The 24077-nt window shown below is 47.6% G+C and overlaps 1 protein-coding gene across 1 annotated transcript in view; it reads right to left on the bottom strand.

The window, feature by feature from the left end:
• Positions 1-24077, bottom strand: part of LOC126546882 (transducin beta-like protein 2) — a 282624-nt gene that overhangs the window by 231291 nt on the left and 27256 nt on the right. The gene's annotated exons all lie outside the window — the stretch shown is intronic.

Raw genomic sequence — 24077 nt, 5'->3', positions numbered from 1 at the left:
TCATGGAGGCATTACGGAATCAGGGTGTAGACGAGCCGTATGTAAAAATACTGAAAGATGTCCATAGCGGCTCCACAGCAACCGTAGTCCTCCATAAAGAAAGCAACAAAATCCCAATAAAGAAAGACGTCAGGCAGGGAGATACGATCTCTCCAATGCTATTCACAGCGCATTTACAGGAGGTATTCTGAGACCTGGATTGGGAAGAATTGGGGATAAGAGTTAATGGAGAATACCTTAGTAACTTGCGAATTGCTGATGATATTGTCTTGCTGAGTAACTCAGGGGACCAATTGCAATGCATGCTCACTGACCTGGAGAGGCAAAGCAGAAGAGTGGCTCTAAAAATTAGACTGCAGAAAACTAAAGTAACGTTTAACAGTCTCGGAAGAGAACAGCAATTTACAATAGGTAGCGAGGCACTGGAAGTGCCAAGGGAATACATCTACTTAGGGCAGGTAGTGACGGCGGATCCGGATCATGAGACGGAAATAATCAAAGGAATAAGAATGGGCTGGGGTGCGTTTGGCAGGCATTCTCAGATCATGAACAGCAGGTTGCCATTATCCCTCAAGAGAAAAGTGTATAACAGCTGTGTCTTACCAGTACTCACCTACGGGGCAGAAACCTGGAGGCTTGCGAAAAAGGTTCTACTTAAATTGAGGACGACGCAACGAGCTATGGAAAGAAGAATGATGGGTGTAACGTTAAGGGATAAGAAAAGAACAGATTGGGTGAGGGAACAAACGCGAGTTAATGACATTTTAATTGAAATCAAGAAAAAGAAATGGGCATGGGCAGGACAAGGAATGAGGAGGGAAGATAACAGATGGTCATTAAGGGTTACGGACTGGATTCCAAGGGAACGGAAGCGTAGCAGGGGGCGGCAGAAAGGTGGGCGGATGAGATTAGGAAGTTTGCAGGGACAACATGGCCACAATTAGTACAGGACCGGGGTAGTTCGAGAAGTACGGGAGAGGCCTTTGCCTTGCAGTGGGCGTAACCAGGCTGATGATGATGATGATGATGATGATGTGTGTGTGTGTGTGTGTGTGTGTGCGTGTGTTACATGACACAGTAAACATGAATAATTCACACGCAGCTTTAACAGCACCGCATCAAGAACCGAGTGTGCACTATCTGCGCTACTAGAACTTACACTGCGCAGCATCAATTAATATCAATTCCAATATGCGTGTCATTTATGTGTACTTTTGTTGTTGCTTTGACGCTCCTAATCCTAACGCACTAAAAAAACAAAACAAAGGCAATCAAACTTATAGTAGTGCACCTGAACCGCACACGCGCGGTCACGGCGCTTCCTTCCTTCCGCGCCGGCGCGTTTCGGGTGAGCGAACCGGGAAAAGAAAAGAAAAAAAGCGTGAACTGGACAACCGGCGCCGTCGCAACTTCTTCGTTTCATACAGAAGGAAACAATAAAAAGCAAAAACAAAGTTCGCCTCCACGCGCCCAATATCCGCCCTGCTCTACTATATACGCGGGGGCAAGGATTAACGGCCCTCCGTTCGGCGCGCAAAGCCAGAGGCCAAGTCAAGGCATCTAAAGAGAAAGACAAAACATGAAGGGAAAAAATAAATAAAGAGCACGAATAGGCAGCAAAGAGGAAGCCCAGAGCAACAGACGATTCCGGGCAGATCACCCCCGTAGATTCGGGAGAGAATAGAGAAGGAAAAAAATAGACAGGAAAAATAATAATAAAGAAATAAATGAAGAAAGAGAACACAAAGGAAGAAAGAAAGAAAAAAAAGAAATCAAAAGGAACAAGTGGAGAGAAATGTGGCAAGGGACAAAGCATCAGGGCCAGAGAGTTCACGAAGCCAGCTGGGTTAAAGAAAAGAGAATCACCAAGTGGCACCTTATAAATGGAGCGAGTGCGTTCATCAGCGGTAGTGGAGGGGAAGAGGGAGGGGGAGACCATAGGGAAACAAGAAAGCCGGTTCCGTGGCGAAGCTGTAGTATTAACCGACGATGGGCTGTACTGATCCGAAACACCGAGCTCTTAGGGGAAATGCGTACACCTCCTTCTCGGTCATTATCGGAGGCACAGCCACAGGGGTGCGTGTAGACGTTGAAACGAAGAGGGACATCCACCGCATCGAAAAGCGACTGTGCTCCTCTTCTGGTAACCTTTATTTTCTTTTCTTTCTTTCTTTCTTTCTTTCTTTTTTATATAAATTGATGAGCTATTCGACTGGTTGCCTGCTTAGAGGTCTTCTCGCTTTAACAAAAACATTCCCGTTTTCCCTGGCTTCCCGGCTAGCTATTTGGCAGCGGGAGGACTCATTAAGCACCACGACGCGTCCGCATACACGAAGGGGATTTGTTTGCGCAGCTTGGTTGAGCCTGCCGCGCACAGTACCGGCTACTCTCGAAGTCCGCCCAGTCACCCTCGGAACAGGCCTGGTATAACTTGAGAGCAGGATGTGCGCTGTAAGGTGCAGCATAGGCGCATCAATTAGCGAGAGAGTCGCTGACAGCGCGCATAGCTTCACGGCGCCGTGTACAGACGACGATTTGTTCACTTTTGCCTTTATGTACATATTTTGTTTTTTCCTTTCTTTATTTCTTTTAGCGAAATACAGGGTGTTTCAGCGAACACTTTCAATTTAAAAAAAAAAAAAAAAGGGTTGTCCGTGGCAGATAGGACAATTCTATAGTAGGATACAACTTCAAAAAACAGCAGTTGGCAACCAAGGCACACGGACCGCGCGGCGTTGTTACTCCGCCAGCCAATCACAGACGCAAACGAAATCGTCGCCGTGCGACTATTTCAAAATGGCGTCGTACTTGACACCTCCGGAGGGTCTGCTGTTCTTGAGTTTTTTTTCATCGGCGGAAGCGATGAGGTGTGCAACAGGCATGGACAAAGCGTATGGAGTCTGAGCATTTCTCTCTTCAAAAGCCCGCGGTACAGTTCGTTTCACTGCTGACCCCGTTTTACTCATGAAACGCCAGTGCCAGCTGAAGTGAAAGTTGACAATAAATAGCTGCAGCGAAGCAAGCGTTTTATTTCAGCTCAATAAGCCATTAGGTTTCCACCGTTACACTATAATAGACGGATGAAAACGTCCAAAATTACGCGCTTATAATTTTATGTTTGTGGTTACCGCCTTATTTAGGTAACAGGGAAGGTTTGAAGCACGAACTATTTGCAGTCTCGCGGAGGAACAGTGGCTGGCGGCTATGGGGGCGTGGACAGCTCGGCCGCCTCGTCATAGAATTTGTTAACGGACCAAATACGTGAATAATGACTGCATTGCCATTGCCAAAGATGCTGCAAATGAATTCTTGAACGCTACGCACTGTGAAGACAAGTGAAATGTGTATTTTTTTCATGAAAGAATATACTCGGCTGTCCCAAAAATTGCACCCGAAATAACTGATATCAATGCTCCCATGTTTTTTTGTCTATTTAATGAAGAACGAAAATAGCACACGAACTTTAGAACTATATCAGTTCGAAACCAGCAAAGCAGTGCATGCCGCTGATATGAAAAACGTAAAGGTCGGAATATGAACAAGTTGAGGACAAACATTTTAATGAAACTTTGTCATTCAAGAACCTTGTCTACATTTTTGTACTAATGCAACCGGCCAGGAAAAAATCTCAATGACACTGTCCTTTGTTCCAATGTATGGCGCAGGAGCAACTGTCACCGGTCGTGTATTGTGCGCAATTTCACCGAAATTATAGTCGCAACAGTGAGCACATATAAAAAGCAGGAGTGCTGCAATATATACGAGGGCGAGTCTAATGAAAGTGAGCCAATGCGAATATATGACAAACGGGGTACTTTTTTTAAAAGTAGACCCCATGAGCATTTAGGCATCTGCCCCACTGACTAACGAATCGCGTGATTCCAGCCTCATAAACTCCTTGGGTTGCTGCTTCAAAAAGTCTGTAAGTGACTCTTTCACGTCATCGTCCGACACGAATCTGGTTCCCTTGAGCTGTTTTTTTTTAATTGCCCCAAAATGTGAAAGTCGCAAGGCGATAAGTCTGGGCTGTATGGCCGATGTTGCAGCGTTTCCCACTTGAACTTTGCCAGTTTTGTGTTAACCACACCAGCGACGTGGGAACGGGCATTGTCGTGGAGCAAGACGACGTCCCCCCCCCCCCCCCTCCCTGGTAAATTTCCCACTATGTTTCTTCTTTATTACGAAACGCAGCCGATACGGCGCTTCACAATATCGCAAACGGCTGATAAACTCTCCAGATTTAGCAAATTCGATCAGTAATGGCCCCTGACGATGGAAAAAGAAGTCAACAACACCTTTCCAGCCGAAATGACGGCCTTTGCTTTCTTTGGGGATGGCGAATTTGAATGTTTCCACTGTAAGCTTTGCCGTCGTGTTTCAGGCACGTAGTGGTGGCGCCATGATTCGTCCACGGTCACGATTGCAGAAAATAAGTCGTCACCGTCATTGTGATACCGGATCAGATGGGTCAAGGCCACGCCGAACCTCTCCGTCTTTAGGATGGATAGTTGGGCGTGTTGGTTAAGCATGATCAGAAGTGAAGGCGCTAAAACGACGGTGGACGAAGAAGGAACACACACACACACACACACACACACACACACACACACACACACACACACACACACACACACACACACACACACACACACACACACACACACACACACACACACACACACACACACACACACACACACACACACACACACACACACACACACACACACACACACACACACACACACACACACACACACACACACACACACACACACACACACACACACACACACACACACACACACACACACACACACACACACACACACACACACACACACACACACACACACACACACACACACACACACACACACACACACACACACACACACACACACACACACACACACACACACACACACACACACACACACACACACACACACACACACACACACACACACACACACACACACACACACACACACACACACACACACACACACACACACACACACACACACACACACACACACACACACACACACACACACACACACACACACACACACACACACACACACACACACACACACACACACACACACACACACACACACACACACACACACACACACACACACACACACACACACACACACACACACACACACACACACACACACACACACACACACACACACACACACACACACACACACACACACACACACACACACACACACACACACACACACACACACACACACACACACACAGGGCGCCCTGTGTGTGTGTCCAGATCTCCGTCTTCTGGCAGTGGTTCAAAACTTGGGCATCCATTGCGCACACAAGAGCCGATAACCGAGATGTTCTTGAATTATGGTGTGAACCAAACCGCGACTGATGTTCACACGCTCTGCCAGTTCATCGATGCTTATCCTCTGTTCTTGTCTAATCACATCATTAACTTTTGCAATTGTGTTGGGGGTGATTGCACGGTGGCATTGGCGCGGTCTTGAATCGTATTTGCAACTTTCACGCCCTTCTTTGAACCGTTTATTCCAGTGCTTCACAGCGGCCAATGAAATGCAATGTTCAACGTACACGGCAGCCATACGGCGACTAATTTCTTTCTGCGAAACAGGTTCAATTTTCAAAACCCTCACGATGCCACGCTGTTCGACTTTCGGGACGTCCATTATGTCACGCGATCATATTCAACCCAGTGTATGAGAGCATTAGAGCATTCGCGTTCCTGTTACTTTCTTAACGAAACGTAGTTTTATGCATTAGAGCAAAAAAAAAGTAGCCGGAACGCCAATTCATTTATCCGCAACGTTCAGGAAACTGATATCTCGAAAGTGGTGTCATCCTGAGAATTCGTTCCAAGTGGATCGGCTTTGCGAGCTCCACGGCTACAATTTGTAAATTCCAACGTGGGCCTTAAGGTAATTTAGTTAAAGATTCAATTAGTTAATTTTTGTTAATTAATCGACAGTGCATTTCTTTCTTTTTTTTTTGCGCAAGTAATGTCCGCCTCTTCGAGCAGGCAAGCTCTTGAACTATAATAGGGCTACCTGCCACGGACAACCTTTAAAGGTCCATCCAGTTACTCTCGGAACAGGCATGGTAGACTTAAAGAACACGATGTGCATACACATCAATTAGCGAGAGTGGCTAACAGAGCGCATAGCTTCACGGCGCCGTGTATAGACGACGATTTGTTCACTTTTGCCTTTATGCACTATTCTTTGCCTTCTTTCGTTTCCTTATTTCTTTTCTGGAAGCATATCGCTCCACACGTCATCCGTCTTCGCGCCGCAGGAGTTCAGGCACGCAACGGCGCTCCCAAGTTGTTCACCCCCAGACATCGCGTCAGCGTAAACTCGTACTGGCGTCCGTGGATGTGAGTGATGTATTTCTCGCCGAAAGGTTCTTCGCTCTGCGACCTCTCCCCACCTCCCCCTAGACCCGCCGTTCATTCCCCCCTTTCTACTTTGCAAGGCTCGTGACGACAAACGCGCGTTACTAATTTGCATTCCTCATACTCGTTCGTTACCCATGCGCTAGGGTGCCCCGATCCGCGCTACTCCGGCGCTGACATCGAGGCACCCTACCAACGCGGAGATGCGGTAGCCCGTCGCAGTGTCTCACTTATGTTGAATTCCAATGGCGGAGTCGGAGCAAGTTTTTCTGCTCGTTTCGGAGCAAGTTTGTTCCAATGGCAGAGTGAGGGCGGGAATAAGGCGTTCCAATGAGAGAGTCGGAGGGGATTCAGAGCGGGAGTCACTCCGTGGAGCAGAAAAAGCTGCTCCGCCAAAATCGGCGGAGTGGACCGGAACTCTGCGTGACGTATTTCCTTTACCACGTTTGTCTGCTAGGAGGCGCCACCGGTCACGACTCGCGAGGAAGCTAAAGCTGCTGCACGCTTGGCGAGATATCCATTCCGCACTTTTAAAAAAAAAACAGGTGAACGGCGCTGAAGAGACAAGTGACCGGTGCGGCGGTGCTGGGATCAAACAGCGGAAGGAAAGGACAACACGCAAGGAATCCTGGGTAACTCGGCGATAGAAGTTCCGCTTCCGCCTTGCTCCGGCGGCGCAGGTTGTGTTCCACTCGCGTACTTGGAAGCGTTGTTCTACGCCAGAGTCGAGTGCTCGCTCGCGGAGTTCGTCGGCTGCTCCGACTCCGCCATTGGAATTCAACATTAGCTATGGGGTTGCGCTGCTGAGGTCGTGGGTTCGACTCCGACCGCATTCCGACTGGGACGGAATGCAAAAAAAAAGAGAGAGAGAAAGAGAAACGCTCGTGTATGCCGTGCATTCGGGTGTGCTATAGAACCCGAGGTGGCAAACAAACAAAAAAGTACTACGCAGTTCACCTTAACGTGCCCTGTAACGAGATCGTGGTCTTGACACGAAAAACCCCAGAATATTTTTTTTAGACATTCGTTCATTTGCCAACGAGTTTCCTCAAAAGCGTTTCCGAGACGGAAAACACACGTCCACACGCGATAAATTTTATTCATTTACGCAGGTAACCTACACCGATCGCTGGCTGAGACAGCTGAAGAGGGGGCGAACGACACTGCTTTTTTTTGTTATTTTTGGTGCATATGATACATAAATTCAACCCCCCCGCCCCCCCCAAACTCCCGTAATTCTGGCAAGGCGCGCAGAGCAAGAAACAAACAGTATAGATTAGGGTTCACATCGCTGCTCGAGGCTGGGACAACGGGTTGCAGCGAGGTCGTTCTTGCGCATCTTGTTTTTGCTGCGGCGCGTGGTGAACGATATAAGAGCCGAGTCAAACTTCTGTGCGACCTGCCGATCGAAAGCACCTGCGCGTTGAACCGCGAGAAGGAGAGGAGCCACGGAACATTTGCGGCGGGCGCCGGTTTCAAGCCAGAGCACAGCAAGGCGCATCGGCGTCGACGGGCAGTTCGGTGAGGCCAATGTAACGTTTAGCTTTCCAGCTATTCATTCATCGGTCATGTCGGCGCGCGCGTGCGTGCGTGCGCGTTACTTCGTCTACGTACGTCATCGCATCAATTCGCCTGAGAAAAGCACGCCACGCGTGCTTTTCGCATACCAGTAAAGGTCTCCTAACTCGTCAAAGCCGCATATTTCCCATATAGCGAGCGAGCCTTCCTCACCGCCCGGCTATCGAGGCTGCGTAGAAGTGATGTAGGTGAATGGCCGCGGGATAATTTCGGTGCCCGAGGCCCCGCCCGATCCCTTCCTACAACGCTAACCGTGCATTCATTTTCCTTGCGCTGTGTACTGGAAGACGCCAACAGGGACGAAACTAACACTGGTTAGTTGTGAAGATGACACGAAGTGACTCCCCCGTGTCACTTCGCCCAACTAGCCCAATTCATCACTAGTGCATGTCTGCTGGAAATCAATCAATCAATCAATCAATCAATCAATCAATCAACCAAACTGTCGTCCACTCTCACACTTCTAGCAGCACAGATTGGCGGTTCCCATTGCATATTTTTTTTTCTTTCCTCGTCACGTTGCACCATCGAATGAATAAAAAGAATCGGCTGTCTCGATACCTTGAAGCTTCAGAATGCAGGTTCGTTGAACAACGGAACTAGCGACATTATTGTTCCGGCAAAATATCTGGCTGTCGACCCGGCCTGATGAGGCTCACACGGCTCCAGCCAATAGGAAAAAAAAATTAAAGAAAGGAAAAAGTAAGGAAAAGACTGAGAGAAAAGCAGCGATCGATCGATCTTAAGGTTACAGTCGACCAATCGTCCAGTCATATATTTGGAATTCCCTTTGGAACGAGTGTCAACACATCTCGCAGATTCTCAATCGCCGGCGAGAAATCACGAAAAATTGTCCGTCAATTGCCGGATGCGGCCCCCTTGCGTGTGGAGGCGTCGGCTCCAGCCCCGTTCATACCGTTGTAGTGAAGCATGTTCACAAGTTCCACGGCACTAAAATTAATAGAAAGATATCGAACAAACAAAACGATGAAGCAAAAATATAATTGACTTTCCCTGCAGGGACGCAAGGCCAACACAAAGCTTAATTCAAACAATTAGTTATGTTGACGCTCGCTCGATCAGTTAAAAAAGCGCTCACGGAACGATGCGCGGCGAATCGAATTCTCCGCAGGGGCAATTTAGGCACCGTAATTTTATCCGTCTCCGCGGCTCACTGACTACAGGCGTATTACGCTGCTGAGCAGGGATCGCGGGTTGGACGCGGAAGGCCAATAGGATCAGGTATCGTCTCTTGGGTGCACGTTAAAGAATCCCAGGCGGTCAAAATTATTTCGAATCCCCCATCCTTCCGCTGCGGCTTTCCCCCATAACCCGCTGCGCAATTACGGGGCATTCGTTGCCAGGTTAAAAGCCAGTGTTACCGAGCGCCTCCGGAGAAGCGGAACAAAGCCTCTCGATTGCGATCCCAGGTACTTAAAAAAAGTACGCTTCTTTAAGACACGGTCTATCATACAAAATCATCCTGTATCTTATCAACTCTATAAATAGCCAACAGTGAAACAAGTTTAAAGCTTCACTAGATTGTTACCTACGATTCGCACTCCACCGTGTTAAGCAGCAACCACATGGAGCGTATTCCCGACGTATTTTCGACAAAGAATATACACTATATTACGCGAAAAAAAAAAAAAAAGAACCTGTGCAGGTCATGTAATGGGTAGAGTAGACATAACCGGTGTACCATACAGTTACAGAATGGGTGTCAAGGGAAGGGAAAGCGAAGTCGAAGACGCCAGAAAAATTATACGTGGAGTGATGAAATAAGGAAACTTGCAAAGCGCAAGTTGGAATCAGCTAGCGCAAGACAGGGGCAATGGTAGATCCATAGGAGAGGCATAAAAATAAAAATAAATAAAAAGACGATGACATTACGAGCGGACAAAACGAAAGGCACACTTTGCTTTCCCGAACTTGGCGTCCAAACCGCAGCGCCGACACGTCAGTGTGACGTCGTTATAATTCGAAAATATTCCTTCGTACTTAAGCCGTTGCAGCGCCAGAAGCCGTTTTCCAAGCTTTCTACATTTTCAGTCCTTGGATCACGCAGCGTTAACACGTGAACACGCTGACAAAATCCATGACGACAAGATGAGCACATGGTGCTCAAGTTTCGAGAATGAAATGCACCCACTTCAGCCGAGAAATTGGACGCGAGGTTGGCCACCGCGGTAGGTATACCCTTACGGAAGTTGTTGTATAAAAGGTGTTGTATTTCTATTGAGTTTTATTACATTCAATAGACTTTCTGTTGAAATGCAACCGTACATGTTTTGTTAGCGTAAAGTACGAAACGAACGTACAGCTAGATAGTATGCTGACGGAATTGAACGCCACAGATAATTTTTTTGAAAATAACACCCAATAAGCACCGTTACTCGAGAATGCGATGTCGGCCCGCTACGCATCCTGGTCTCTAAAACTTGCACGAACTTTGATCTAAGCATAAGACCAAGAACTTCGTCGACGTAGCATGAACTGGAGACGGCGGCAAAGAAAGTATACGCCTATAGGTTATGCCTAAACTGACGTGTTTGATCAGTCCTGAAGATTTTACGTGCACGCTGCACAAGTAACACGTGGCCTTCGTAGTGATGATCCCCACTCGCTGTGTTGATAAGGCGCTTTTAAAGCGAAGCTTTCTTTCCCTCTTCCTTCGAATTTCCCGCTGCTGCTGCTGCTGTCAGGCACACCGCGTCGGGGGGAGGGGGGGTCACAGAGTGTGCATACGTGACAGCAGCGAGTCAGAGAGGAAAAGCGACCCTAGAAACTCGATTTCACCCCAACGCATGGATGGATGGATGGATGTTATGAGCGTCCCCTTTGGAACGGGGCGGTGGCTTGCGCCACCAAGCTCTTGCTACTATGCTGCTTAATATCCTACCTAGGTTAACCAATGAAAAAACAAAAAAAACCCACTATGAACTACCACGTCCAAATTTTCTGATACCCTATTGCGAACTGTGCTTTTGTACGTCTCCGTCTTTTGTCGTTTCCCTACTTTTCTTCCACCAATCCTCCGATCGCCTCTTACTGATGTCTATTGCGGACCTGTTTGCTTTACCACTGCTCCCGCTGAACCCAAGGGCGTCAAGGAGGCCAGTGCCTAAATCGACCGCTGGATAGACGTCTTCACATTCTAATAAAATATGCTCCGTCGTTTCCCTAGCTTTACCGCAGCAAGCACATGCTTCTTCTTCCTTCTTATATCTCGCTTTATAGGTGCGTGTTCTAAGGCATCCCGATCTCGCTTCGAAAAGTAATGAGCTTCCCTTTGAGTTACCATAAATGGTTTCTTTCCTAATTTCGTTTTTTCCCCTTAAGTAGTTACTCATGGCAGGTTTCTTTTCCATTGCCGCCACCCATGAGATTAATTCAGCCTCTCTGACTTTCCGCTTGACCTTTGTTGCTGTGTTGCCCACCCCACAGGCCACATACTTGCTGGTAAGCTTCCTAGTTCTTTTCCTCCACTGTGAATCAATGTTTTGCCTGTACAGATACCTGAACACTCTCCCAGCCCATTTACTTTCCTCCATATTCCTCAGCCGTTCTTCATACTGAATTTTACTGCGAGCTTCCCTCACTTCAAAACTAGTCCAGCCCATATCCCCTTGCACAGCTTCATTTGTAGTCTTCCCGTGCGCGCCCAATGCGAGGCGACCCACTGACCTTTGGTTCCCGTCGAGTCCTGATTGTACCCCTGATTTAAAGCAAACAACCGCATTTCCAAAAGTAAGTCCTGGAACCATTACCCCTTTCCACATACCTCGGAGGACCTCGTACCTATTGTATCCCCATAGCGCTCTGTGCTTCATTATGGCTGCATTTCTCTTCCCCTTGACTGTTATGGTTTTTTCCTGTGTTTCCATATATCCGTTGCCTTCGTTTATCCATATACCAAGGTATTTATATTCTGTTACCCGAGGTATTTCTTGGCCCTGTATCTCCACTGTCTGTTCACTGTTTTCATTGAATACAATAACACCTGATTTTCTAACACTAAATTTCAAACCTAAATTGTTGCCTTCCTATCCACAGATATTAGCGAATTAGCGTCGAATGTGCACAGTGCCCTCTGGAGCTCCCTGGCCCTCGCCACAATAGCCTCTTTACAGCTGCAATTATCCGTGACTACCCCCAGAAGCATTGCAGAAACTGCAGCGATTCCCTCGTGCGAGTCCAGAGGGGACATAGATAGAACTGTAGGGAGGAGGGAGGAGAATAGGCAGTTCCATACAATGGAAGAGGAGGAGGGGAGGGTGGCATGAGAAGGCAAGCAAACCCTACTACTATACGACGGCGGTTCCGGGGAAACTGGATAAGCTTAACTTCTAGGTACGGTACAGTAGGTTGCTGCTCTTTCTGAAAAATAAGCAGCATGCAAATATGTCAAGCGGGAAACTACGCAGGGCGTGCAGAAGCAGAGCCGCATTAATTAAAGCGCACCGCAGGATGCAGACGACACTACGAAAGCGCTCGACCGTTAAATCAACACTTAGGTGCGCGCCGCATTAGCTTTGCGACTACGGCATTTGATCCCAACCGCGGCAAGCGCATTTCGACGAGGGCGAAATAGAAAACGCACGTGCACCTAGATTTTGGGACACGTTAAAGGACATCACGGTGTCAAAATTAATCCGGAGTCCCCCACTACGGCGTGCCTCATAATCCGATTGTGGTTTTAGCACGTACAACCCCATAATCCAATTCAAGTTTAATACTTCTGCCCCAATGCGATGTGTCCCGCGAGGCAATGACTATGCTCAACTCTCTCAGAGGTTATGAAGTACGGCGCACAACAACGCCTCAAGCAAACACCTCTCCCTGAGTGCTACGCAGACAAACAGCAGTGGTGCCCGCAAGGTAACGTTTAACATCAACTCACCAATCTCGTGTTAGCCTAAACGTCGAAGAAATTAGGCTTTAGCCGTCGACATCACCGCTAATTATCATCAATCAAAACATCCAGCACGGAATTCTTCGCTTACATCGATCCCCACAGTGCGTGGGATCTGCATATTTTAGTTGCTTCATTTTTTTTTTTTCTGCACACTCATCGAAATACATGGTCCTTGCATGACCGACAAACATTGTTGCAAGACAGCGCCGTGTGTGTTTCCTTTTATGTCCCCCGCTTTTCTAGTCGAGGTCGTTTTGCCCCGAATGACTGGCGTTAGCCTAGGTACCCTCGTCACCGCACGCGTAGCATAGAGGATATGTGGGTTCGGCTTCCATCAGCGGCAAGTAGCCATTTCGATCACTTTCATCCACCTTATAGTCATTATTTCAGTAATAATAATTAAAAACGTAACAATTAATTCCCCTGCGGATTGAACTTTCTGTTCGAACTGCAGCATTTCAGCCCGTTTTCTCTGGCTTCACCATCTGTTTCGTTCACGCTGTTGCAACTTGACGAGAAATCGAGCCCCTTCCGATCGCCTTATCTTTTTCTCGCTGAGATCGAAACGTTAGGGCGGTTTGCGTAGTGCTAATGCAACACGCGGAAAAGGAAGAAGACCAACACGCGGAAAGGAAGAAGGATTGTGACTGCTTGTGAAGAAAAAAAAGGGAGGGGGCGGGGGCGGACGGTGTACGAACCGCGCAAAACTAAAGAAAGAAAAAAGACGAGGCAAAAAAGAAAAGAGGCGTAGCAGACGACGGAACACTCTCGTGGATGAAAAACGGGGAACAAGGCCGAGACCGCATTTTTCACGGTCAATGCGCCATTGTTTGAGCATGCTTTGTTTTCCCCTTGCAATGCGTGCACAGTCGGCGTCAGAAATTCACGGGACGCGGAATCCGAAGAATAACAGAATGTTCCCGTGCCTTGGCGCGCAGCCGGAGTTTCGGGTATACATACAGGGTGTCCTGGCTATCGCGCACATCAAGATTCAAAAAATATGCCAATGCCACGTAGCGGCACAAAAACCAAGGTAATGTTGTTTGCCGTCGCTTGGAAATACCCTCAGTATTTCTCTTTTTTTTTTTTTGCATTCTCCCTAACTACATAATTAGTCTTAACTAATTAATCAACTTCACAAATATTATAACTTAGATGAAAAGTGTCAATGAGAAAATTGAATTAAATTATGGGGTTTTACGCACCAACACCGCGATCGGATTATGAGGCACGCGGTAGTGCTCGCGAAAAGACTGAGACCGACTCTGACCGCGAAGCTCTCGTCAAAATGAAGCAGGTTGTAACACAAGCAGACGACGCTTGCTGTGTGCCGTAAGTGCTTAAGTGTAGTGAGAAATTGTTCAAGTGCATTCTGTTTCTGTTACTTTCTTTTTATAGAAGCAAATTAACTAAAATTCCAACTATTACGAACATAATTTGTTCACCACAAAGGTGGAAAAATTATATATGACTCGCCCTGGGCAGCCAATCGGATAGCTCGCCCACATGACGTCAATTGGGTGATTTACGTCATATGGGTAGGGGCGGCTGAAAATTCTGCCGAGCAGTGTGCTGCGATCGGCAGCGATGTACATTTTTAAAACCTTATAATAAATTACGCACTTTACGCGGAGCCCTTAGATGCGTCAATTAATGATCTGACGGACCTACTCTAACGACTCAGTACATGCGTAGAAAATCGTCAAAATCGTTTCAGGGTCCCTCTAAGTTCATGAACGTGCTGTGAAAAAAAAAATGTATTGCTGCTCTGTGGGTCACGATGTTAACTCACCATGCACAGGGACTGAAAGTATTGTATGTCAGGGTGTTTATTCGAGTTCGTTCGGCTCTGAATTGTTCTGGGGCCGTCTATAGTTTGGCTGCCTTGTTACCGTAGGCGCTTGCATAAGGTCTACAACAATATTTAGCATACTAGCATTTCCGCTTGCTGAAAAGTTATCATGATGTGAAACTTAGAGGTAGAAAAAATACAGTAGTAGTTAATACAGTAGTTAATGATCTGAGTATAAAGAAATTTTTGCCGTTATTTTAACCATTCCTAAATGTATCTAAACATTGCTTGGCCGTATATAAGATAACGCGTTATGTATGAACTGTACAGGAGCTGCCAACACAGGTTCCAGTCATATACCACGCCGACACCACGTACACGCTGCCCGTCTTCATTGACGGCTTGCACATCGCTCGCACCAGTCAGTCCACCTTCTGAATCAGCTGTGGGGAAGCTTATAATTTGATTTGCCACGTAGCCTTCGTCATGTAGCGCCCAGCATAGATGCGCCTGACGAACGGCTCAAGTGTTCGAGGACAGATACCGCCAAACGCCGTCGTTCCTTAGGGAGCACTTCGGGAAGACCCCTGTGCGCAAACTGGAGAGGTACATTGCCTTCCTCAGTCATTACTCACGCACTGATTGAGAGCGATTCAATAAAGCACCGAAACGACGCAGAAAGGCGGTCGCATCGATACGCGGAGCTCGGACTGCACGCTAGCCTAGGCCTTATTTTCCAACCGAAAGGCGTGGCGCGAGGTTCTCCCGTTTTCCCTGCAGCTGGCGCTCACAATTTTGGAATCGGTCAATTTCGGTGCTGCCGTGTCACACTGCGTGCCTATCGTCGAGAGCACGGTCACCCCCCCCCCCCTTCCATCCCCCATCCTCTCTCGTTCTTCTGAAGTGGTTGCCCTCGTGACAACCTGCAAAGTTCTAGGGAAACTGCCTAACCCTTTCAGTGGGCCGAATTGATGAGTCCGGGGACACAGCACCACGACGAATCCACTGACACTTCAGAATACCACAGAACTGCCGACCCCATCCCGTGGAGACCGGTGGAAATGCAGCTTGGATTTGTCCCTCGACTAAACAGGAGGGCGACGCGGTGGACGTCAGCACCGATCCTGCCTCGTTCCTGCCAAATGGATTTAAGGCAGAACTGGCCCATTGTTAAGGAGAGAGAGAGAGAGAGAAAGAGGGGCGTCTCTCGTCAACAGAACCTTAGGTCTGTTGTTCTAAGTGCGAGAGAACATCGGCACGAATGAGCTCGGCTCCAGCATTCGCGTCTTGGCGGAGGAAGAAGTACAGCGCCTACAAAGTCCAGCACAGAGGGCTCACGAAGCGTCAGCGATTTGACACGTAACAACCACTGCGCGTTTGTTTTGGAGCAAAGGCGAGATACACAACTATCTAAACTGACTTACAACAGAGGGAATCGGCTCACGCGTTTTTGTGCAGTTGACACTTTATTGTGTGTTTTTACGGATGCCGCTGCTAGTTCTTTTTTTTTATTTTTTGCTTGTTTTTGCATTTGCGTCTTCGTTCGTCGAACAGAAATTCGCAAGACCGACACGAACCGCGACAATCCACTACAGCCGCCGGGTAGCTTACCCCGGGTTTGAAGGGAAGCGGTACAATTTGATGCCGACATCCCCTTCGCGGTTGTGACAATCCTTAGCACAGCAGTATCTGCGCTTGTTCTTTTTATTCACACATCTCACGAAGGAGCTGCCAAGAGGCCGCGGTGAATCCATTGGAAAATTGGAAAAACAGGCTTTCAGGCGGGCCTGAGCGCACCAAGGACAATGGTGAAATGACGGTGAGGGCCTACCCGCGGGTATGCCCATATGCCGTAACGCCGGACATGGATTTCTCGTCCCATGAGCCGTGCAAACCTTTCGCCTTAATAATAAAGGAACTGAAGCAGCCGGCGTAACTGCGAAACTGATTTTATTAGAAACAAAACTCAGTCGATGAAAATATTTTTCGCGATTAGAAAACGAACTACCACGTCAACGTACCAGGAAGCCCATAAGTATTTTATCAAACATGCTTACAGTCGCCTGACCTTCGCACTCACATGCGTCAGCTATAACACACATGCGTCAGTTTGCATTGCGGAAAGATCAAAAAGAAAAGGAAAGAAAAAAACTTAGGAACAACTGCCCGTAGCGGCGCTAAGAGGAGTCAACGCTTTCAGGCAAGCTAACGAACGCAAAGCGGCCTCGAGCAAATCGCGCTGACGCCTATGTAAATCTGTGACTCACCTGGCTGACGCACGCATTCCTCCGCAAACTTTGGGCCAAAGCATATCTCAATGAAAAAACAAAGTTCCGCCTACAACGACAATGGCGAAAGGTCGTTAAAAGAGCAACGTCGCCGGGAGCATTTCAATCACAAACATGCGCACAAAACGCTTACGCGCGCGCAATCCATCAGAACTATTCATGCGCTTAGCTGCGATTCCGGGGAGACAACGAGCATCTCGCAAACAGGCGAAAAATTAAATACGGTTGATGGCGGCATGCACAGATGACGCATGCGCAGATGCAGCAGCAGGAGGATGGGGAGTAGGGGGGGGGGGGGGGTGACGCACCAAAAATCTATGCGAACATAGTGCTCAGATTAAGTACGGAAACGTTACTGTCCTAATTTACATACGTGCGCAGGAGCTGAGGCGCAGCTGCAGGGTGCTTCCAGAATGCCGGTGACCCGGGTGCAAGGGCGCCTGCGGCTCGAGAGGTTAACCTTAAAGAAAAAATTAAGCACATCTCGCGCACTGTGGGTATCGATGTAAGCGAAGCTTTCCGTGCTGGATGCTTTGATTGACGATAATTAGCGGTGACGTTGACGGCTAAAGCTTAATTTCTTCAACGTTTAGGCTAACACGGGAGTGTTGAGTTGATGTTAAACGTTACCTTGCGTGCACCACTGCTGTTTGCGTAGTACACAGGGAGTGGTGTTTTCTTGAGGCGTTGTTGTGCGCCACATGTCATAACCTCCGAGACGTTTGAGCATAGTCATTGCCTCACATGGCACATCGCATTGTGGCAGAAGTGTTAAACTTGAACACTGATTTTCCTCTCTCATCGCACACTACCGTCTTTCTTTTTTTCTCTCTCTCTCTCTTTCGTTCCGTGCGTATCGCTCCTTGAGCAGTCCACAGCTACTTCCCAAGCTTATTTGTACACGACGAACGCAGTATACTGCACTGTTTTACTGGCTGCAAGTAAAGCCTGGGCTGAAACTCGGCTTTGTCGCGGACACCGCATTCCGCAAACACTAGAGAGCTTTAGGTTAGGAGGGGGGGGGGGGGGCAACGCTTGCGTCCCCCTACTCTAAAACTCTCTCTTTTGACGCCGACTGCATACGCGGCGCTTAGCCGAAGCGCAGATGCCGGCGTCGGTGCGATATCGGCACGAACCGCATTCCACGGAAGTTCTTGGCCATCGAGAGCACAGGTGTTCACAAGTTCGGCATTTCTGGGGGAGGGCGCGAATCCGTTCTATTCAATCGACTCGAAGTCGTCGTGAAGTTCCGTCTGTCGAGGCCTGCGTGTCAATTGGTTCGTCATGAAAGATCACGGCCAGGATTTCTTCCAGGAGTTCCCAGGATTTCTGCGAAAGGATTCCCCGGCTAGGAGCGGTAAAAACAGGTTCGCGCGAGCTCGACAAACCGCGGGCGAGTCGACCGCGTCCGAGGGGCGATGAGTGAATTGCGCTTCATGCTAACCTTTTCAGCCGGTCGATGAGTGGGCTGAACGGGAATGAGGCAGACCGAATGGGTTCGAGTTCTGTAAACCACGACCGCATAAAGCCCATGTATCGTTTCATGCTAACCTTTTACGGCGAAAGCAATACTGCTCGAGGTTTCCGCTCTTGGCCGCCGTCCTGGAGAATCCACCATTGACCTTTAGCGTGACCTATGTGTGACGTCATACCAGCTGTGGAAAAGCGCGGCCCCAACTCGGCTCGTCGCGATCGTCCCAGCGAATCCTCCATGCGCCGCTGCCGTGGGGGAGGCGCTCGCTCTACGTGACGTCATGCCAGCTGTGGAAAAGCGTTGATAATAAACCTTCGTACGCTATTTAATGGCATCAAGATTGCCAGATTCGAGACTGTCGCTCCGAATGATTGAGAAAGAGGGAAACCGAGGGCATGGACAAAGGGACCGAGAGGGAATGTTATACCTGTGCCACACGGACGAGGTTAATGCCATTAAAATATTAAGACCTTAAGTTTCTTAATGCCATTACATTTCGATCGCTGCTACACGCGCATACTTAATGACGTTAAACGTTGCGATGGCGATAGCTGTAGTGAAACGGTTAAGTTTGCTTGCCAATCGTAATACAAGAAAGAAACAGTTGTCAAGGGAGCAGATGTTTAAGAAATGGCGCGAGAAACATTAACCGGCGTATTGTACGTCAGGAATGTCATCGTTGCACCCAGCCGTAACTGTTTGAAGCCAAAGCTAGCTCGACGGCCGATCCTAGCGTAGCCAAAGCATTGAAATTGGAAAAATGGCGCTCACAGCTTCAAAGCTCTCAAGCAGCAATCCCGAAAAATTTGACAGTGTGCTCTAGTTTGTTCTGGCGTATGTGCTTCTTTGAGCCAAACGTCGTCGATAAATTCGAAGGCTTCAGTATGAGGCCGAACAGCTTCTCCTGGCTAACGCGCTCACGATTAGTGCTCTAGCCGTGCGTAGCGGCAAGATCACCTGCTGATATCTACGAAATAAAGAGCTCCGTTTAAAAAAGTGAAGAACATATTAGTTGTTTTTATCTACAAGTTTGCTTGATATCGTCAGAATGTGGTCGCCACATTGGAAACGGGGACATTGGAAACGAGAGTACGCATTCGACGGCCAAGTGAGTTGTAATAACATTAAGAACGCACTAAGCCGCGAGAAAGAGCAATTTTTAAAGAAAGGGAAGAATATATTAATTGTTATTCACTAAGAATTCGTTTAGTCTCGTCCGAATGTGCTGACATTTTGAACGAGAGTACGCATTTGATGGCCAAATGAGTTACGAGAACGACCTACGTTGCGAATGGCATTAAGCTTTAAGGCCATTAAGCACGTGCGCGTGGCATCCCGCGAATGACATTAAAGTTTAAGTAAGGCATTAGCCAGTTAATGTCATTTTCTCTGTCCGCGTGGCAGGGGTATAAGTTTTACAGGGAGAAAAAGTAAAAAGGGTCCGCGAGCCATCGTGAATAGTGTGAGATTCTAGAAACTTGCAGGATGCCCCCCCCCCCCCCCCTTTTTTTTTTTTTTTCAAAGGCCAGTGTACAGCTTGGCATCGCCTACCCCAAACACCCTTTCGCGTAGGATGATATCTGACAGGGTCAGACCTGCTGGACACCTCGGCGCGAATTCCCTAGCCAGACGCGTCAGCGGATGAGAGAGGGAAAATCTTTTTTGTCCAGAAATAATAGTTCCTTTTTCCACAATCAGACGTGAGCTGACGCGTACGTGTGGTTAGCGCTTTAGGCGCTAATCCGCACGTACGCTAAGCAACCACGCTATTCATCTTGCGCAGCGCGAACACTCACGTGACCGTTGTAGGAAACGTGCAGTGCGAGCACACTCGAAGCTCTGTAGAATTTCACAACTATCAGCCAGATGATATTTTCGCATGCGCGGCTTAAGCTGTTACGAAATGTCTTTTTGTTGTTGTTGTTTTGTAGTGACTCAGCATGCTGGATGTCAACGCACGAACGCACACGCGCAAACGCACACACTTTGACTGGCGACAGTGCCTTCCTTCGTGCAACCGTGCGATGGCGAAGTTGAAACGTTTCACACACGCGCGAATGATTGTCCTCCGCTATTTCTAAACGCGATTCCAAGAAAACGTAACGCAAGAGAACCGATACGACGAAAAGGTAAGAGAAAGAAACTCGTGATAAACTACAGCATTGCATAAAACTAAGCCAGCTATTAGTAGAACCCTGAACAAAATCAGTTACAGCCTATTGTTCTCCACCAGTGGCCTATGGATGTACCGGCCGTTCTACGCCGAAGTCGAAATTGCGGAGATCGTATCGCGGTATGCTGAGATCATTATATATTTTCTTCCGGTTTCAGCCTATAGCTACAGAACATAAGGAATCAAGAACCAAATTCGGCCATCACTTTCCGCGAAATCACTCAGCTCTAGCAATCTGCTCACGGTCGCTTTAACCCCACCCCCCCTCCGCTAAAGGTGTGACCAAGGCAGAGGAGCGCTGGTTCCTCTGTCTCTATACTAACACGGTACTGTGCCTGGCAGTACCACAGTACTTTAGCCCTGCTTTCTCTGGGGAGTGCCCACTGTGTGGTTACGCGTTCTCGGACGTTTTCCACGTGGTGTGGGCTTGCCCTTCTAACCCGGCTTACGCTTTCCCCCACGTACCCGAGAGAGCTGGGAGGCTGTCCTGCTCGGCTGATCTACCTTAGAGGGGCAAAGAAGTCTCGTGGCTAGGGCCCGAGCCGCCGCGGAGGCCACGACCCCTCCTAGATTTTGTAAGGGGCCGGCCCTTGAGGTCGTCCTCAACTCTCTCTGCAAATAAGTGAAATAAATGTTTACCACGACCACCACGTGGTGGTAAACCACCACAGGTCTCCGGAGAAAAGATCCACTTCTCACTAGGTCCATAAAACGCAAGTTGCCACGCGCCACCAACGCACCACTTCGTTCGAATCGCTCGATCGCGCCACGTGCGCGGACGAGCCCACCAGTCCCGGTGGCACCACGGGCCCGGACCATTCAACGGGCACCAACTGCTAAACACAGAACCCGTGACGTCGCGCAGGAGACGACGAAGTGAGACCAGGGGTAGCACACTCTCAAGTTCAACAAATGGCCACAGAGGGCGAAAAAATCGACCGCGCGCCGCTGCTAACAAAGCCGACGTAGTAGCATCACTTTCGGGATTCGTTCGTTAGTTCCAACATTTCCCGGTAGAGGCGTCGTAATAAGCGCAATTTTATCTTACAAACTTTCTCTTACAATTACCGAAGCATTTTCTTTTACATAAAAACAGGGCAAAATTCATTGCTAATTAGACATTGTGCTCTTTGTTAGTAAGTTTATTGTTTCTTCGCCATTATAAACGCAAATAGCGTTCAGCATCATCGATCTTTCACGTGACCTCTGGCCTGGATTTAAAATTTTTACCGGTATTTCCGAGTGCACGGCGGCACGGATTCATTCGTTCGTACACTCAAGACTGCTTTGTTTCTAAAACTAGTTTCTTGCGCTTCGATGTCTCGCGTTATTTAACTTGGGGTGAAGTTACGTGTTTGCAAGCGGACATGTAAGCCCGGCAGTTGGGTTTCGGTCGTGAGCCATTCGGAACAGGTCTGCATCGAAACGGGAGCTGGATTTTGCTGCGGCTGACAACGGCAATAACGGTGAGTCGTTTAACACCGCTGCTTGAATCGTTATATAATATCCGTGTCATTACCTTCCAGGCGGGCACAAGTTAACGAAGTAGATCCTGCATTACATATGGGCAGTGAGGATCTCAGTTGCTGTTTCCTAAATAAACCTTTACTTGCGAGGCTGTCGTTTGGTTTACACACACAACCAGGAAAGAAAGAGCGATATCGGAACGCGCGTCTCATTTTTCATGTTATTGTAGCCGTGGTTGTAGGTGACTGAGTAGCCTTATCAAATACATATTAAAAATTTTTTTCGAGTCGGCCGGCAACGTCTTTCGTCCACAAAACCGAATAATCCTTTGGTAAAATAAAGTGAAAGTACAGAATTTAATGTATTAAACAGTTGCAAGCATGATAATTCACCCATATTTCGTACTTGTTGGTTCCAAATGTTCTTGCTGTTCAGATTGGTTTACCGTAGGGCATTTATTTTTGCAGTAGTGAAGCGGTGCATCACGTTCGTGCAGAAAAATAATGCATCAGTTCTAATAGCTTCATGACTTTCATGCATTTGCTTGTGGAACTAGCAGTGTGATCACTTCTAGTGTATAAATGAAGCCACAAATGTTCTCATTTGTGATCTTAATAGTACTTGCGCTGTTGACATGCATTGTAGTTAGGCAGACATCAATTTTATGGACAATAGCAATATTTATTTAACATGCTGCTTAAGCACCCTAGAACAGACAGTGTACATTTGCATGTGTTCTGTAGTCGCAAATCATTACAACATATATGTCACACCTTTTTGCATTTTAAAACTTTGCTTTTTCAATTTCTGATTCAGTCAAAATTTCTGTTCCAGACATGCAGTAATGAAGACGGCACCAGTATAAAGCAACACACTCCACGCACTAAACAGAAGCTGCTGCCTGCTACAACAAGGTCATTGTGTGCACATTGGCTACTACTACAAGGTAAACAACACATGGTTCAGAAATAAATATGTTTGATATATGCTGTATTGGCTTGCTGTTTGCAGCAGATATGAATGTTTGTTCATATTTATGGTTCAGTATAATTGGTTCGAACATATAAAACACACATAAATTTGGCTAATCTGTGCTGTATCTCATGTGTCACCGTTTTGCCTCAACAGAGTCTATGCCAAGCACATCTTGGTCATCACAGGAGCTCCTATCTGCGCCAACAGGAAGGGGCTGGAGCCGAATTTGCAAGGCTTTTACACCAAGAACAAAGAAGCACATGCAGAAGAATATGAATGAGATATCAAGTCTGCAGAGGACTGTGTCAAGACTGAAAAGAGCTTCAGCCACCATTCCACCAGCACGGACATTTGGTTGAGTCATCCAGGTAACTCAAAAAGGACTTTCTAGAAATTCTTCGTCTTCAGGTGCACCTGCAACATCTGACCAAGCACGGACGACGCTGGCCAAAAGATTGAGTTCCATCAGTTTGCCCTTAATCAGCTTCCTAGCCATGTTAATTCCGTTTGTGCCAAGTGTAATTTTTCTTCTATAAATGCAAGCTTTCTCATTGCCCATTTTTGTTAGAGGTCATTCATCCTCATCCAAATATAAAGGTCAACGGATTCTTCGCTGATACTTAATACCAGTCACTGTCTAGCAGCCTAACATATCTGTAGCAGTATCTTCTAGTGTATGTTGTCATGCGCAATTCCTCTCCTGAAATAGCTGATGCAGCATCGGCATGCGTCTTGCATTAACCTATGCACATGTGCTATGCACCATTTTACTTTTCTTGATGTTTTTAGCCTTCAATGCTTGCAGAGCAGAGTGGCTTCTCTCTTGAATGCAAGCTTTCTCATTTTCCATATTCCTAGTCTCGTGGATGATTGCTCCTCTTCCTTGATAGCCTGGGTCTTTGTGTAAGCTACAGTGAAGTGATTGATTGCAGAATCTGGTTTTGCTGCCACACTTGGCTGTGGTAACTGGTAACTGTGT

The sequence above is a fragment of the Dermacentor andersoni genome, chromosome 3 (genome assembly GCF_023375885.2).
Source record: "Dermacentor andersoni chromosome 3, qqDerAnde1_hic_scaffold, whole genome shotgun sequence".
In the NCBI taxonomy this organism is placed as follows: domain Eukaryota; kingdom Metazoa; phylum Arthropoda; class Arachnida; order Ixodida; family Ixodidae; genus Dermacentor; species Dermacentor andersoni.
The sequence above is the reverse complement of the archived record's forward strand: the minus strand, read 5'-3'. Positions and strand labels throughout refer to the sequence as shown.